General features: G+C 33.7%; 1 protein-coding gene across 1 annotated transcript in view; it reads left to right on the top strand.

Moving 5' to 3' along the window:
* orb2 (cytoplasmic polyadenylation element-binding protein orb2) overlaps positions 1–19,357 on the top strand; it is a 316,079-nt gene that overhangs the window by 87,785 nt on the left and 208,937 nt on the right. The window lies entirely within an intron of this gene.

The raw sequence follows: 19,357 nt of genomic DNA, 5'->3' as shown, positions 1-19,357 counted from the left end.
ATCTCCCTCATAATTTTCCATCTATTTCGATCTTGTGCCTCTTGCATCCAATTCCTATGACAACGTTTTAGATCGTCAGTCCAACGTGTTGGTGGACGACCTCTGCTTCGGTAGGCATCATCTCTTGGTCTCCATTCCAGTATCCGCTTTGTCCATCTATTATCTGTCATTCGAGCCACGTGACCTGCCCAGTTCCATTTCAGTGTTGCTACTCTCTCTACTGCATCAGCCACTCCTGTTCTTTGTCGTAGCTGGCGATTTGGGATCTTGTCTCGTAGTGAAACGCCCAACATAGCACGCTCCATCTGCTTTCTATATTATGTTTGAATTGTTTGTGTTTTTTATCTATCCTGTTATACTTATTCTTAATGTGCTATTTTTTTCTTGGTCTTCTTTTTGTTACTTTTTTGTTTATTTTTAGTACTACTGCTTTCAGTTTTTTAATATTACCAACGAATTAGTATGTTTTTAATTTCTTTCAAAATGGGCATATGGTCTGAAAACAGTAACAAGGTTTCTCTATAACAGTAAATACTACTACTGCAGAGTGATATTAAATTATTCGATAAAATATTTCTTCTTTTCAAAAATTAACATATAAGAAAATTCGTAAAATTCACTGTTATCAGCAGATCTTATTGCCGTTGAAAACAGCAGAGGTCTAAAATGTCTAAGACCAACACTGGGTGTTCAAAAAATTATCATAATTCAAGACCCAATAATAAGGAAAAGAAGGACAAATATAAAATAACAAAGATAGTCGAAGACTTCTACAAAACCTTGTCCAGCTCGCAAAGCCAAACTAATGAATCAACAAAGGAGAACGTCAAAAGAAAAATAAAAAACGTGTAGTTAGAGGTACTACCAAATTCAGAGGAATTCCAAAAAAAAAGAGTTTTAAAAGAGCTAAAAAATAATAAAGCTCCAGAACACGATAGTGTAATTGCCGAGCTCTTGAAAACACGCAAGACAGTAACTATCCCTATACTAACAAAGCTATTTAACAGATGTCTTCATAATAGCAAAATGAGTCTAGTAGTATTATTACAGAAGAAAGGGGACACATGTGACCTAAAGAACTATAGACCTATATCGTTGCCCAGTCAAGTATATTAATTACCAACTGGTTGAACAGACTGGCTTTTGCAAAGGATATAGTACAGCAGACCATCTGCTGATAATGAGAACACTGATAGAGAAAGCAAATAAGTACCAACTACGCGTATTTCTTGCCTTCGTAGACTTTGAAAAGCCATTTGATTGCCAAATTGAAAATCGCCAAACTAAAATGAAGCTTCGCAGGTAACACTGCTAGACAAAATGACCAACGTTGGAACGCCACAATACAACATTGGAGACCTTACAAGGTAGGCGACCAAGAGGAACACCACAGATGATATGGGTCGATGACAAAAAGACTAGCCGGAACAAATTGGAAGTATGCTGCTCAGGGTAGAGATCGATGGAAGCAGTTGGGAGAGGCCTACGAACAAAAATAGACGATACAAAGTTAAGAAGGAGAAGAAGATGGTAGTAAGCTATCCATCATATGTGGCACTGAAGTACAACTGCTTTATACTTTAAATTAGCCCTACTTTTAAATTTTCAATAGCCGTATGAAAGCAATTTTACGTCTTATTTGCACGACTAGCTACATTAACTTAATTAATATACTTAATGTAACATTGTTTTTATTAGTTGTTCTAACAATCTGTATGGATCTCCATTCTTCTGAACTCTTATATGGTTGTCTCCTACTATATGGTTGTCTATATATTCGCACTTTTTTCCCAGTCTTTTATATTATATTTTTGTTTGTCCGTCTCCCTCTTGCAATACTTTTGATGATACAGTTTTTCCTTTTTCTGGATTTTCTCGATTCGATTTCTTGGAGGTCTGTTTGTTCTTGGATCTTTTTTTCCTAAAGCTTCTTCTGCTGTCTCTTTTATAGCCTTTTTTATATGCTCAGATTCAACCTTCATAGATTTGAACGTCTACTATCATATTTGTCAAAAAATAATATGCGTACTCTTATTGAGTTTTTTGCAGCCGGGGGTTGTCATTCAATAAGCATCTATTCGAGAATGACAGCTGTATATTTCTGTTTTCAAAGACAAGGTAGTCATATTGAACACCTTCTTTATTTTTTTAGGTGGTTTCTGTTACAGCAATATTAACTAGAAGATAAAAATGTTTTTCATGATTTCTGCATAGTAATGGTCAATATTGGCCATTAACAGATTATAATATGTTGCATACAATGAACAAATGGTTGACAGAGTGGTAGAAGTCAGTGATAAAAACGGACTGTCCCTAAACACAAAAAAGACACAATTTATGGTAACAAGACAACACCAATAACAATACATGGAGAGCAAATTAAAAAATTTGAAAAATATAAATATCTGGGTACAATAATTAACGAAAATAATGAGTTCACAGAAGAGATTAAGGCAAGAATAGGACAGGTAAGAAATTCTTTCAACAAACTGAAAAAAGTACTCTGCAGCAGGGACATTTCAATTTCTTTAAAGATAAGACTTCTGAGATGCTACGTGTTCTCCGTATTATTTTATGGGTTGGAGGCTTGGATATTAAAGAAATATGTTTCGGACAGATTAGAAGCCTTCGAGTTATGGGCCTACAGAAGGATATTAAGAATAAGTTGGGTGGATAGTGTCACGAATGTCGAGGTGTTGAGAAGAATGGGAAAAGATAAAGAGGTTTTAAATACAATTAAAGTCAGAAAACTGCAATATCTAGGACATGTCATGAGGGGCGAGCATTATAACTTGTTGCAATTAATAATGTAAGGTAGAAGGAGTCGCGGAAGAAGACGCATCTCCTGGCTAAACAATTTGAGAGCTTGGTTTAACTGCACTTCTGCTGACCTCTTTAGAGCAGCGGTATCGAAACCGCTGTGGCACATGAAGAAGAAGAAGAAGAAGATAAGATACAATGACAAATTGAACAAAAGATTGTAAAATATACGGGTGGTCTCATTTAAAAATACTTACGCATTTTATCCGTATATCTCAGAAACTGTACATTTGGCAACGTCGAAAATATAAAGTTTAAAATTGCTGGTCCATCTAATATACATAACCAACATTTTGGTACTATATTATCATCCATCTGACGCTCATATAGGTCAAAACCTTCTTAGGCATATGAAATGGGCCATCGTAGGACATCTTACAGTCCAGATTTATCACATTATGATTACTATTTTTTTTCCTTTAAAACATTCATTGAAAAGGCGTTGGTTAAATCTTGATGCATATATAAAGATTGCTATTAGGAATGGTTTTGTAAACACTTACAAAAATTTATATATTTATATACTGGTTAAATAAAGCGACTCATATCTTTATTCATAGAGATTTCTTTAAAATATTTAAACAAAAAGCTTACTTATCCTAAAAATATTTCCACTGACCAACCATAGTTTAAGCAGAGTGCAAATTGAGCCACTTTAAAATTTACACACTGCAGAATTGATGCCACTTAAAACCAAGTTCTTCATTAAAACACTTGATTATCCAGCGTGTATACAACGACATAAACAATATCGTAAAATTATCTTGTTTTACATTCAAACTTTATAACGAGCAGTCACCGTGCAAATTATATCCCTCATTCCGGATAACTTATGACTTTGATGCTACCGATTGAATAAAATAGTTGGAAAACAAACTGAAACTTTACGAGAATAAATCTCTTGTTGGATTTATATGTTTCGAAAAACGAAATATGGAAAGTTCGAAACTAAAGAAGGTGGACATACATGGATAATAACTATATGTATGACTGATTTAAAGAAGCCCTCTTTACTAATTAATGAGTTTGCAACACTTTGTTGTTTCCGTGCCTATATCTTTTCCTTCCATTCTTCTTCTTCAACTGCATTACGTTTCCATCGTGGATCAATTCTTCTTAATTGTCCCTTTCGAGAAAATGTAAAAATTTCATCTTTATTTCGAATTTCGCACCAAACTCTTACATCTCATAGCTACGAATTTTGTTTTTCTCTGTCAACATCACTAAAAAGGTCTTGTAAATCCTTTAACTTATCTGCAAGTATCTAGCATAGTGATGGCAGTTTTATCAGCATAACGTACGAAAGTTAATCCCTATGGTTCACCTCTGACCCAGTTTTAATTTAGATAGAACTTTAAATGTATGCATAATAAAAGGCTACATTCACGTGTTAACCACCCCTGGTTATAACTCGGGCATATTTTGACAGATTCATAGCTGGAAACCTACAATACAAAAGTTCCTAGCTCTCATTAACAGCTTAAATAAAAACTTTTATTACATACTTTTTTCATTGAAAAAAGAAGAATTATTATAAATAGTGGAAGTGTATACTAAACCCATAAAGTTTTGGGTAGTATATATTTAAAAGATATATTTTAGTTGTTATAATTTAACATAACTATTTATTATATGGTGCAAATAAATAAATATTGATTGTCGGTAATTCGTAAAGTTCTATTTGATCTACTATTTAGTTTGTTTACTATTAACATTGGTTATAAGTACGTGTGCTTGGTTGTATAGTAATTTCCAGCCACTTCTAGTCTGTCAAAAAGTAACTAACTTCGCAAAAAAATAATTACTAAATTCACTAGAGAGTTCGGACTGGGAATAGCGAACCGACTATAACAAGTTTAAGTGTGGAGGAGAGATCTGTGAAGATGAACAAGGTGGATGTCCCTCAATCAATGTCACAACCGAAGAAAATGTTAGAAAAGTCCTCGATATAATTCTAAAAGATTGAAGAGTTTCTTTGCGTCAAATTGTGGAAGGAACAGGATTATCATTTTACGGAGTTAAAAACATTATGTACTGTTTGGCTATGTAAAAATGGGTACCAGCTGAAAAAAGGAAAAGATGAAGACTACAATGGACAAGGTTAGGAGGCGTTCAAAGAGCAATGTGGCAGATGCATTTTCAGGCAGGACATCGGAACGACAGGACATAATGGAAACTAGGAACCCAAAAGACGAAAACTTGAGTACTTAGGACATGTGATGAGAGGACAAAAATACGCATTATTACAACTTCTTATGCAAGGCAAAATCCGAGGAAAGCGAAATGTGGGAAGACAAAGAATATCCTGGCTTAAGAACTTAAGGGAATGGTTTAAATGCAGTAGTGCAGAACTTTTTAGAGCGGCAGTCAACAGAGTCCGCATAGCCATGATGATTTCCAACCTTCGATAGAAGATGGAACTTAAAGAAGAAGAAGAAGGAACCCAAAGGCGTGAAAAAAACCGGATCAAAAAAAAACTTTACGTCCAAAGTTTTAGGTATAAATACGAGATGTGTTCAAAAATACACGGAATTTTTGTTTAAAAAAATATTTATTTGTTCGTCTACATTAATGTTGTCTCCTTCAACAATATTATGCACTTATGCCAACGCTTTTGCCAATCCTTGAACTCAAACTCGATCTTTAGGATAGCTTTCATTTCTATCAGCGATGCGCTTTTAATGTCATCTATGCTTGTGAAACGATGGCTCTTTAAAGTTTTCGTTATTTTTGGAAATAGGAAAAAGTCATACGGAGCCATGTCTGCTGAATATGGAGGCCGGGGCATCATTACAGTATTGTTTTTGGCAAAAAAATCCCGAACAAGCAATGAATTGTGAGCTGGTGTATTATCATGATGCAACAGCCATGAGTTGTTTTTCTACAAATCCGGTCTTTTTTTCGGATTGCTTTACGCAAACGGCGTTGAACTTGTAGGTAGTACTCTTTATTGACCGTTTGACATCGTGGCAAAAATTCATGGTGCACTATGCCATTAAAATCAAAAAACACAGTGAGCATAACCTTCACGTTCGACCGCACTTGCCAAGCTTTTTTTGGTTTTGACGAACCAGAATGTCTTCACTGGTTCTATTCAACCTTAGTTTCGACGTCATATCCATTAACCCATGTTTCGTTACATGTTATAACCCTTTTGAGTAAGTCTGAGTCGTCGTTTATGTCATTTAGTAACTTTGGGAACAAATTTTGCTGCTACGAATTTCATACCCAAAACGATAGAAAAAATGTCATGGCATGAGCCAATTGATATGCCAACTTCATCAGCGACTTCTTTGATTGTGATTCGGCAATCATTCATACATAACCATTTCGGTCACTTTTTTTACGTTTTCATCGGTTCTTGATGTGCTGGCGTTCAATTATCTTCAACGTCTTCACGGCCATCTTGGAAACGCTTATACCACTCGTAAACACTTGTTTTTTTCATAGCATGTTTACCATAGGCATTGGTTAAAATTTGTCACACTTCATTTTTTATGAAAAATTTAGTACACATTCTTTGATCCATTTTTTAACTATATGAAAATCGCCCAGCTCATAAAAACCGTCGAACCTTAGCGGCTGCCACAGATACAGATAAGGTAAAGAATGAATATCGCTGCCAATTTTTTTATGTTTATTTTTTATATAATTTAGGAGCATGTATACTAACATAATAAAATAATTGACGATTTGATTGTTTAAACGCGTGAAATTTAAAAATTCCAGGTATTTTTTGAACACACCTCGTAAACTAACGGCAAGGTGGGCTCTCCGAATATTTTCAACTGATCAGAAGCATGCTAGAGAGGATATTAATTTATCAACGGCTTTTGGACACTTTTCGCCGGGATAACATGAAATTTATCGATCGATGCGTGACAATGGACGAAACTGGGTACATCATTATGGCAAAGAGATAAAAATTCATCTCTGCAAGCCTTTAAAGAGCTGTGGCGTTGGTTAACAAGGTTCTTCTTTTTCTAAAGGAGCCTATCTTCTAGTGATGTTGGCGATCACATTGACCTATTTTATTCTATTCACAGCAGCTAGAAATAGATCAGTTATACGTCTGCGTCCAAGACCTCTCTTGCCCTCAATATTGCTTTATAGAATCAACTGTAGAAGTCGGTATTTATTATTACGAATAATTAGCTGAAGTAAGCAAATTTTCTGTTCTTTTCGGTGTTAATTATTTCTTTGTCCTTTCTTAGCCTCTGAAGAATAGTTATGTTGGTTGTGTGGTGTATATATGAGAACCTTAACATACATCGCTAGCAACATATTGCAAATGCATTTTAATCGTTTTATGACATTTTCGGTAAGACTCCAGCTTTCTACTCCGTACAGGAGAACACTAAGGACGTAACATCTAAGAATTCTTATGCATATATTGATACTTAAAGATAAGTTGCAGAAACTCTTCATAAGACGGTTAAAAGAGCTTCTGGTTTTTTCAATATGAATTTTTATTTCGTGACCAACAGGGTTATGGACTCAATATTCAGGGATGCACAAGATGTAGTGTTGATTGATCATTTAGGAAAAGGAGCTGCTGTAATAGGCTTCTACTTTGCGCAATTAATACCAAAACTGCGTTAAGCCATAAAAGAAACCAGGGAAATAAAGGAAAAGACAACGCGCTTTCATTTAGAGAAAAGTGTGTTAACTTGAGGAGAGACTATGTTGAAAAATAGAGTCAAAATTATCTTGTGAGTATTATTTCTATATACCATAGAGATGGATGGTGGACCATAGAGATCAATCCTCGTATGTTGTTAATATATAGAGATGTATGATTTTAATTTTTTTTCCAACCGATAGAAATTTCATTATTGTCTGTTAATATTTTGTTGTTTTGTCTCATCTAAGTCATGTTTTTATTTTTAAAACACCCTGTAATCTGTTTAAATTGCTCATGGAAATTAAATGTCTTGTAGCTTCCTGCCTTTTGACATCGTTTTTCTATCTACTTTTCCTTTGCTTGTCTTATTTTATTTCGTATATCCCTGTTTATTATGTTATACTGGATTTTAGTAATTTTAGTTAAACTACAAGCCATTCTTTCTTTATATCAAGGATCTCCCCTCTCATCCACGATTTATTTACTTCTCGCTTACTGTACCCAATAGCTGTTCCGGTTCTCATCAAGTTATCACATTTCTTACTGATTTCTTTATTTTGTCTCGTATTAATAATCCAACGCGATGTCTATGCTTTGGATCGTTGTTTGTAGATCCTGAATAGTAGAAAGTTGTGTCTTTTTATTGACGTGACTGTGAACATGAACATGGCGGAGGTCCCTCAGAGGAATATAAACGTTTTGTCTTTTTATTGACATATTCTTTCTTGGCCATTTTGTCTCCCTGATTCCTAAAAACATGAATACAAAAAGTTTTATGGTTTACCTAGATAAACGCAGCATCGAATGCTGCAATATGCTTTCGAATACAATAAATAGGAAGGAGAATATTTTATATCGATAACACCACTATGCTCAAAAGCTACTATTTACATATAAATAGTGGAAAAACCACTATGCTCAAAAGCTACTATTTACATACAAATAGTGGAAAAAGCAGAAATTACTTCGGAAGTACTGTTCAAATGATGTATCATCTAAATTTTCCTTTAAAATCATTTTATTTATAGACGAGAAATCTTTATTTATCGACGTCGAAGAGAAAACAAAAGCGTTGTTCTTAAAAGCCCATGTTTCAGTTCCATATGTCAGTACCGCAGCACATACTGAAAGAAAGTGCTTTTAAAGTATTTGGTAAATTTGATTTAAATACTGTTTGTAATCGTCCGAATGCTGCCCATGCTAAGGAATAGCTTCTATTTAAGTGAGCCTTCAAGTTAAGCTTTGTGATAACACTCCCTTTGGGTGCATACTTGCCTATAATATTCCTATTTTTTTAAGTTGAGTAATTTTTTAAGGTGTGTATCTTATCAACACTGAACTGTAGGTGGCTATCACTTTGCGACGGACAGGTAGTTTTGTGAAGCGGTGTAACATTAAATTTTTACTCTAAAAGTAAAATTATAACGTTATAATTTTCTTCTAGAGAAAACTTTTAACGTAAAATGTTTGCAAAATCTTACTCTCTTTATTCAACATTTCTCAACATGTATTTGTCTCCCAAAAAAGAAAAATGCTAGAGAATGCATCGACCACCGGACCATAAATCTGATGTCTCACACACTTAAAATGTTGTTAAAGATCATCCATAAACGCATTTACCAAATACTTGATATAGATATTGAAGAAACCCAATATGGGTTCCGTATAGGCGTAGGTACACGTGAAGCTCTCTTTGCATTCAACGTACTAATCCAGAGATGCTTAGATGTTAACCAAGATATGAACGTCTATTTCATAGATTACAACAAGGCTTTCGATAAAGTCCACCACAAAGAGCTAATGGACGTCCTCAAAGCAAAACAATACAATGCCCTTGCCCTTGCGCAATGCCCTGTTCGAAATTAAAAGAGGAGTGCGACAGGGGTGTGTATTGTCACCACTACTATTCAATGAATACTCTGAAGAAATTATGAAAAGAGCTCTTGAGGGAGAAACAGCAGGAATAAAGGTCAATGGAACACCAATTAACAACATTAGATATGTGGACGATATTATCATAATAGCAGACAACCTCCAAGATCTCCAAAAGCAAATGAACAAGATAGTTGAGTATGGAGAAGAATATGGATTATCAATAAACATCAAGAAAACTAAATTTATGAGGATATCAAAAACCCAAAATAACAATGAAAGCCTGACAATTAACGGTAAAACTTTAGAACAAGTTGAAAACTATAATTATCTTGGCACAATAATTAATTACACAAACGGTTACTCCAAAGAAATGAAAGTTCGAATAGAGAAAGCACGAACAAACTTCAATAAAATGAGAAAGGTACTTTGTGCAAGAGAACTGAAATTAGACTTGAGAGTTAGGCTGGCAAGGTGTATATTTTCTCAACTCTGCTTTATGGTATAGAAGCATGGACACTTAACGCGTCGACTACTAAAAAGTTGGAAGCATTTGTACTGTGGGTCTATAGAAGAATCCTGAAGATATCATGGACCGAGGATGTAACAAACAACGAAGTCATAAGAAGAGTCAACAAAAGAATGGAAATATTGGAAACCATCAACACACGAAAGCTGCAATACCTGGGGTATGTTATGCGTAATGAAAGATACAACATACTTCAATTAATTATGCAAGGGAAAATCCAGGGCAAGAAAAGTGTAGGAAGGAGAAGAATCTCATGATTGCGTATCTTGAGGGAATGGTACGGATGCACATCAATCGAACTATTCAGAGCGGCAGCATCTAAGATCAGAATAGCCATGATGATTGCCAACCTCCGTCGCGGATATGGCATGTAAAGAAGAGAAGACTCTCTTTATCCTATATTAAAAAATTAAACTCTAATGAGCATTTTTGTGTTATTAAATGTTACTGTCTTGAATTTACTAAATGTTGTTTTATAATTTTTTATACAAATTATCTTCTTCTTCTTGATGTGCCTATCCGTTACGAATGTTGGCGATCATCATGGCAATCTTTATCTTATCTGCAGCAGCGCGGAGAAGCTGCAAGATGTTGTATTGAACCAGATTCTGAGGTTCTTTAACCAAGATGTTCTTCTTCTTCCTGGACCTCGTTTTCCAAATATTTTTCCTTGCAGGATGGCTTGAAGGAGAGTATATCTGGATTCATTTCGCATAATATGTCCGAAGAACTGTAACTTTCGAGATTTGATGGTGGTCAGTACTTCTCGATTCTTATTCATTCTTCTGAGGACCTCCTCATCTGTGACTCGGTCAGTCCACGGGATCTTAAGCATTCTCCGATATAGCCAAATCTCAAATGCTTCCAGTTTTCTGCACATATCTTCGTTCAAGGTCCGCGATTCAACACCATAAAAAAGTACAGAGAAGACGTAGCATCGCAGCATTCTTACTTTTGTATCAAGACAGAGGTTGTGACTCTTGAAGAAGGCCCCCATTCGATTGAAGGTGGATCTAGCTTTTCCGATGCGTGCTCTAATCTCCTGGTTGTTGGTCTATTCTTTATTTATTATGGTGCCGAGGTAGTTGTAATGCGTCACTCTTTCTACAGAGGATTGGTTGACGTAGAGTTGACCTTCTGTTATTATTTTCTTGCTAATTATCATACGCTTTGTCTTCTTAACGTTTATATTGAGTCCATATTGTTGACTGTAATACGTGATTTTGTTCATAAGAACTTGTAGGTCTTCTAAGTTGTCCGCAAATACTATGTTGTCATCTGCATATCTGATGTGGTTTAGCCGGCAACTATTTAGTAGAATAACTTTTTCAGTTTCGTGCAAAGCTTCGATAAATATTCTTCCAGAGTAGAGATTAAAGATTAGAGGAGATAAAATACAGCCTTGCCTCACTCCACGCATGATTTTCACATAGTCAGTGTGTTCACCTTCAACTCTGAGATTTGCTGTCTGATTCCAGTAGAGACTTCCAATTATTTTCAAATCTTGGTTGTTAATTCCTGTTTCTTTTAGTATTTGCATCATCTTGGCGTGCTGTACTCGATCAAACGCTTTCTCGTAATCAACCAGACATGCGTATACGTTGCAGTGGACGCCTCTGCATCTCTGGAATAAGATTTGTACTGAGAACAAAACCTCTCTAGTACCAATAGCATTTGTGAACCTGAACTGGTTGGGGGAATTTTGACTTTCACATAGCTTGTAGATTCTCTTATGAATAATCTTTAGGAACAATTTTAGGAGATGACTCATGAGGCTTATAGTACGGTAATCTTCGCATTTTTGGGCTCCTGGTTTTTTTGGAAGTGCAATAAACTCAGATTTTAGCCATTCTGTTGGTATTTCTCCAGAGTTGTATATGACAAATTATCTGACTTTTGACAAATGTCAACATAAATTCCAATTTAACAGAAAATTTGTATATACTACGGTAACTTTAGTGCCATAAGTTATTCGGTTGGACGGATATACCTTTATACTGTTAAACAATAGTTTATTGTATTATTAAGGCGGTGGTCTCCAATGAACGCCCTACACAACTCTCTGTATGCTTTATATAATAAATAATAGATGGTCTCTTATTGTACGCTGAACTCAGCGTTCAACTTCTGTACAAGCATACACACGAGACGTGCGGCGTAATGCTATACGCAGCGTTTTTTAAAGAACACCGTCATAGCTATTTAGTCCTACTTTGATATATTGTGTGAAGGATGAAAATCTTAAGATATTTAAATTTTCTATTGTATTTTGTATACTGATTTCAATTAAAAGCGCCATATTTAAAACAAGATTTACAACAACAATAAATTAAGTAATACAAATTCAGTTGCATTAATTTACGGTCCCCTTCTTGGGAAAAACACCTCATGGAAAAACGTGAAGAGCAGAGGCGATGTCTAGGAGAAAATTGTACAGCCAAACCACTAACCTATTATGAAAAATGTACAGTAACATTGTGTAATATGTATACAATATCATAAAACATAAACCTATTTTTATTAGACGCAAATAAAAATGTTAATTCCCATAACTGATTTTAACTTTTCATACGTACTTGCAATTATGATAACACTAACGCTCAGTGATATATTTATAGGACATGTCAAAATTATAAAATACAGATATATAAAACAAATCATGAATATTTCCATATTAAGAACAATATTTCCGATAATTATGTATGAGTAAAATTTTGAAATTAAAAAAAATTTGACCGTTAGTGGGCGAATTTTTAATATCTTTCTGAATTGTCATTGTTGTCTTGTTTCAGTTGTTCTGTAGTTTCTTCCGACTGTCTATATTTAGTTTTTCATTTTGTGCATTATTTGTATCTTTTCTAAATGTAGTCGGAATGTAGTAAGCTTTTATCGCTTTAGTTGCGTTTCGGTATCTATGTTTTATTAAGATACCGATTTACAGTCTCCGCTTGAACATTTTGTAACTTTAAGTAGCATTATGCAACTTTTATACGCACAATAAACGCAGTAAACTACAGTGTATTAAACATGCAATGTGTATTATAACATGAATAGCAGTTAACGGGATAGATGCACGAAGTAGCTTACACACTAGACAGTGAGGTGAGACAAGCTGGAAATAGATTGTGGCCCTGAATAGACTAGGCTATATATACATAAACCAGTAGCGAAAATAGACATTTTTAAGGAGGGTTTCATTTTGAACGTTTACAGATAACGTATTAAAATATGCTCTTTAGAATGTGGTTACTCATAAATAAAGACCGGAATATATGCAAGAGAAAACAAATATGCGCATATCTATGCACAAAACTGGCTCAAATATGCAACAATTTGAAAGAATATGTGCAAATATGCAGACGTTAATTTTCGTCTTGTTAATACATTATGCATTTAAAAACCAATTCATAATATAATACTAATATAATATGCCTTCTCCCTATTTAAAAAGTCGTATTTTTATAGATTATTATTAAAACTGCAGAAAGATTGAAATACAATTTTGACATTTATTTTTTTTTATATACAAAATAACAATATTTTAAGAAATACAGTAACCATACATACTTATAGTAGATAGACAATTTCATAAACTATTAAAATATTGTGCTTTTCATCTGTGTATAAATGTATATAAATCGAAAAATTTCTTTCAACAACAACAGACGTTATTGGTGCATTTTTAAACTTGTCTATGTTGGCAGGTCGTAGTTTAAGATCTGGAACAGGATCATCTCGATGAATTTTCGCAACTTTTTCCAAAACAGACAATCCTGAGTTTTTGTTTAAAACATATTGCAATTTATTTCGTACATATATGCTTACGTTTCCTTTAACCATAAGAAAATAATCCTAACATGATGACTTAAATCGACTGCGTCACAAATAGTCAAATTTTGTTTTTTAAGTTTTTTTATATGGTCAACAAGAAATTTAAAAATTAAGCTTATGTATGCTAGATTTTGAGGTAAATTAGGCAACTGAACAAAGTGTTTACATTCTCCCAGACCTGCTGATGTGGAATCTGTTAGTTCTGCAATAAAACTTTTTATTCCTTGAAAATACTCCGCATAAAAAGAGCTGCTTGTAACCAAGGGCCATATCTCGTGATAACAGGTAAAGGGGTTAATGAAATATTACCCAGACGTTCTTTGTAAAATTGAACTCATAATGGAGTGGAAAATTTCGTCTTATTTCTTCCGCGACAAGATTAAGCCCAGCTATGTTCTGCCTTTACCATATAGCATTGTCGCTTAAAATTAATAAAACTTTATCGTATCGTATACGTTCCGGTGTGCTTTCGTATATTTTCCGGTATATGGACGCAATAACATAATAAAACTCCTATAACTTAAGCCTCCATAGAGCGTACCCGTGAATCAGTATTTCGTCAACTATAGAAAAGCAAAGCTAGATTAGTCCCGGTGCTATCGTTTTATGTTAATTGAATGCAACACTAGATAATGTTATTTTAACTGCACAGTAACCTGATAAACTAAATTTTATGTGAAATGTTTATTTTACTACAAATCATTTATGCTCCTAACTGCTGACACAAATCGTTTAAACAACTTCAAATACATTTAAAGAAAATAAACAAAGCATTTTAAATAAGTGCAGTTGTAAGTTGATTGTTTTTTAAAACATAATATATTTATCAATAAATTCTATTCCTACAAAGTAAGAAATTATATGTGTGGGATGCAAAAATAACAAGCGCAAATTAGCGTATTATGACTGGAATTTAAACCACATTTAAAAAATTAATTTTTCTATTTTACTATTTTGTATAACACTAACAGAAAAAAGCTTATTTTAGCGCCCCTCGAACAGGTGAGCCCGCCTGCAGTGCATCCCTTGTAGACCCGTTATTGCCGGCCTAGGCTCGATACATTGTTTTCTTAAGGTACTTTCATCGGGAATATTAAATTTACCATATTTCTGCAAAAATGAAGTAAAAGTGACATTGTTCACTTTTAAATTTCCAAAGGTAACAAGGCATCACAAAGGACCTCTGCAAATGATGATGCTCTATGGGTATTCTTAACACCGATATCTATAGGATAGCTAGAATAGCCGACAAAAACTGATACCTGGTAGTAGGTAGAAAATGCACACCTATGAAAATGGTGATAACTCATTTATGTTTAGGGTCGCTGCCTGGGGATCACCAGCGCACGTCTGGAGCCGGCGATGGACGTAACAACATGCGGGACATCGGTGGCAGGGTGTTAATGAGGAAAAATGTGTAGCAAAACCATTAGCAGAATGTAGCAGGCATTGATTGCCAATATTGAAAGAAGAAGTCAACAACAATAATATAACAACAATAGCGGATTAAGAAATTCTGATTCGTCTTCAATCGTACACAATACATATGCAGCACACAACACACATACACAAACACCCACGTATACACAAACACTTATAGCATCTATTAATAATGCAGAACGTTTAGAATAATCAGTATTTGAAGTTTCATAGGGCAAAAATTCACCCTCATATATTTTCAGCCAAAGCATGGCTATTGCCTAAAACATCGCGGCCAAGTGGGTCAATTTTCAATTTTGTGAAATGACATAACCTCGTCAACAACTTTGGCGGTTATACAATCTTTTTAACAAAATTCTTAATTAATCCTTGTTGAGAACGATTTCCGGAGTGGAAATCGAAATGTCAAATTTTTTAGATTAAAATGTAATTATGTATTACAATCAATTGTTGCTTTAGGTGTGGAAGTCCCGAAAAAAGTTTCTTAAGTCTTTTTAGAAAAATAAAAACTTAGTAAACGTTAGAAGAACGCTGTGAAGCAAGATTGGAAGAAAAAGATGTCCTGAATTGAAAGGAAAAATGGTAAACAGAAAATATAAATCACAAACCACACTTTTATTTTCTCATTTTTCGAGTAGATATTCAGTTTTAATCTTAAGTCACCTTTTGTCTTGTTCGTTAATAACGTGTAAGGACGGCATCTTGCTCTATTTGTTTTATCATTTTTTAAGCGAAAGTTTGTCTTCCATGTAAATCATTCTCAATTTGACTAATAAACTTTTTCCATGATTGCATGATTGATGTGTTTGTCTTGAAATCATCTAAATATATAATATAGACAAAGTTAAAATGATTGCCTTTGCTTATTAAAAAATAATTGTTACTTTCTTCGTCCGCCTCTGGCGTAAAATAAGCACAGATTAGTTATTTCACGCCCAGTGGCGTCGCCGAAAATATTTATGGAAAAGTAACATGACTCTTGTCACGATGATGATTTAATAGCTTGCGGCTGTCACAGCCACTTACTTTACCGACACCGCACAGCCGGAGTTTATTTTGTGACTTCTCTGTAATCTAAAAGAACAATTCAAAGTAATATTACTTGGTAATTCTTGTAGATATATTTAGACAGTTGCATTAGCAGAGGTGAAATTTTTCTTGATACATTTTAAACTTCTATTAATGCATTAATAGCAGTTACTTATTAGATATTATTAAATCAGAACACAAAATAGTTTTACTAATTAAATTGCAATGCTATTTACATAACTTAGTAGTTACTGAGGGAATACATAAGCTAGGTTTTAGATGTAAACATTGAAATACCGAGAAGATCCACAGACCACACAATAATATAATATAGACCAAAGAACTAACGATTTTCCCATGACACTCGTTGATACAGGTATTTAAGAACTACTTTTGATAAATTTAGTGATAACTATATGTAATAAACAATATATGCAAAATATTAAACGTCACTTTTTACTTATCAATAGTACAAACAATGGAAGATCGCCATATACTAAAGGTGAAGACCGGTAAATTATATGGAAAAATGACAGAATTTTACTAAAAAAGCATAGAAACCCTTTAAAATGAGGGTTTGTAAAGTTATTTTTATTAATTTGTTGCACAATTATTGCAAAAAATAGCTTCAAAAGAAATTATTTTGAAAATTATTAATAACTTTTCTAAAAATGACAAAAAACTTTAATTTCGCGTGAGAATCAGGACAATATCACAAATATGCAGCTTTTAAATTTCGAGAAGTTTCACTGAATAGTCATTACAAAATTGAAATTGTTTATCCCAAAAAGCTTTTCACTACAACGTTATTATGCGTAAACTATCGGGTCTATATAAAGTCTGGGTCTAAAATCATTTAACAATTAAAAAGTTAATGTTAAATATTGTAAAATAGGTTTGCAAAAGTACTGTGATTTTAAGATTATAAACAATTATTCAGATTGAATTTTTATAATCTATGTGGCAGCTAGCGCACAAAACCTAATAAACATCGGAAGCTAAACACGAGCGGCATATCAGGCAGAAATCGCAGGATTCCAATGACTAATTTACGCTGAGCACTACTATTAGAAGTAGAAAAAGATAAATATTGTAATTAAAAATCAACAACAAAAGAAACTATACAACCAAGAATTTAATAACATACAGTAGGGAGCCGTGGCAATAATTAACATAAAAATAAAAAAGTGGAAAACGCTAAAATATCCCCGAAAGAGAGAAAGTTAAATAAATAGAATAAATTTATGAAAATATAAAATAATATTTTGTCAAAATAGATCTTGTTAAATAATAAAATAGTATTCCAAATTGACAACTTTTACTAAAATACTAAGATAAAAAAAAACTACAAAAAACCAATATTACAAATTTAAAAAGTGAAAATATAAACCTCCAATTATTACTTTGATTTTACCACAATTAGTAGTTATTCAATGTGCAAATAAGCTACAGAGGAAGCAACCGTTTCTCTACCAGTTGCATCTCAAATATCAAACATTTAACATCTACGTCAACTATACATTATAAACGGATAGTAAAAAAACAGAAAAATCAAAGAAGTTGCTCCCCTTTTACTAAAATAATTACGTAGCAAATTACTTTTTGGGATCGCTAAGTGTAGAAATCTTGAGAATCTACAGAAATATTTTTTAAACATTTATAATATAATCGTGAATTAAAAAAAAAACAAAAAGGAAGTTTATAAATAACCAATAATTCTCAACATCATTTGGTCCTTCGAGCCAGACCACAAACAACACTATTTTTATTAAGTCCACTCTACTCCAATAAAACCTCTACAATAACAAAATACTTATAAAGGTCCTGGTCCGGATAGGACATCTATCTAACTTGTTTTTAAGGGATTATTTATTACTTTTATATAGACCACTGTGGCTTATTTTTAATAAATCTCTGATCGAGGAACACTTTCCATCACAGTTTAAGAGAGCCTTTGTTAAGCCCATACACAAATATGGCGATAAATGATTGATTTCTAATTATCGTTCCATTACAATTCTTTCTGCTGTTCCTAAAATTTTATGGCTGACTATCTAAATAATCGGAAACCATACTGGTCAGCATGGTTTCCTGCCTGGTCGTTCAACTTCTACAAACGTTATAGTTTACACTGATTACATAATAAATGCATTGGAAAACAGTTATCAAATGAATTCCATTTTTTCTGACTTCATTATATGGCATTCGACAGGGTAGATCATTGCCTTTAATTGAATAAACTGGAATTTTTTGGTGTGTCTAGTGAACTTATTTACTGATTTACTGGTTGAAATGTTATATGCAAGACCGGTCTTTGTGTGTCAAACTAAAGGGCTTTAATTCAACTTTATATTTTGCAAGCTCTGGTTGTTCCCATTTAGTACCTCTATTCTTTGCATAGGCTATTAGTTACTACATGATATGTTATACATTGTGATATATACGTAAATATTTAAGATAGACTCTTAGATTCTCTATCGGATAAATGATCTAGCATCTCGGATAAATTGTTGGGTAGGCGATAATGAGACCGTTGTTGTTCATAATGTTGGCAGTGTATTAATATATGCTTGATGCTTAAAGATGTGTTACACAGTTCGTACCGGGGAGTACCTTGGACACCAAGGTATTATGTCGTTTTTGATAGATCGAACTTTAGTGGAAGCACAACACCTTCGACTTAAGCCACAATTTTAAGTCACATGCTGAGTATTCACTTACTATTTCACTATCCTCACTCGTTGCTGCACTCCGCGTACTTTTACCTGGTGCTTCATTACCCTTGTTGCCGATGTGTGATGGGATCCATACAAATTTTATTAGCTTATTGGTTTTCTGGGAAATTAGAAGTTCGGATTTAATTTTTTTTCTATTTTGTGTTTGGGATATAAATGTTGATGGCTGGGATAGAGCTAAGAGAATCAATAAAAATGAGCTCGTGGAATATTAGAGATATTTAAATATTTTAGAGCTTGGTATGTGGCATAAAGTTCTGAGGTGAAGATATTTGTTTCTGAGGGAAATTTAAACATAAGATTAGATGTTGGGGAAACTATAGCTGAGCCTACACTATCATTAACCAGAAGATTTCTGGTGTACTGTTATTTTAATTGCGCGTAAATCATATTCTTATTCTGGATTCTCTTTTTACCATTCTTCTTTTTTCATTCTTTCATTTTTACATTCTTGTATGATTTTGACAGTGGGTTTGT

Source organism: Diabrotica undecimpunctata, chromosome 10 (assembly GCF_040954645.1).
Source record: "Diabrotica undecimpunctata isolate CICGRU chromosome 10, icDiaUnde3, whole genome shotgun sequence".
In the NCBI taxonomy this organism is placed as follows: domain Eukaryota; kingdom Metazoa; phylum Arthropoda; class Insecta; order Coleoptera; family Chrysomelidae; genus Diabrotica; species Diabrotica undecimpunctata.
The sequence above is the reverse complement of the archived record's forward strand: the minus strand, read 5'-3'. Positions and strand labels throughout refer to the sequence as shown.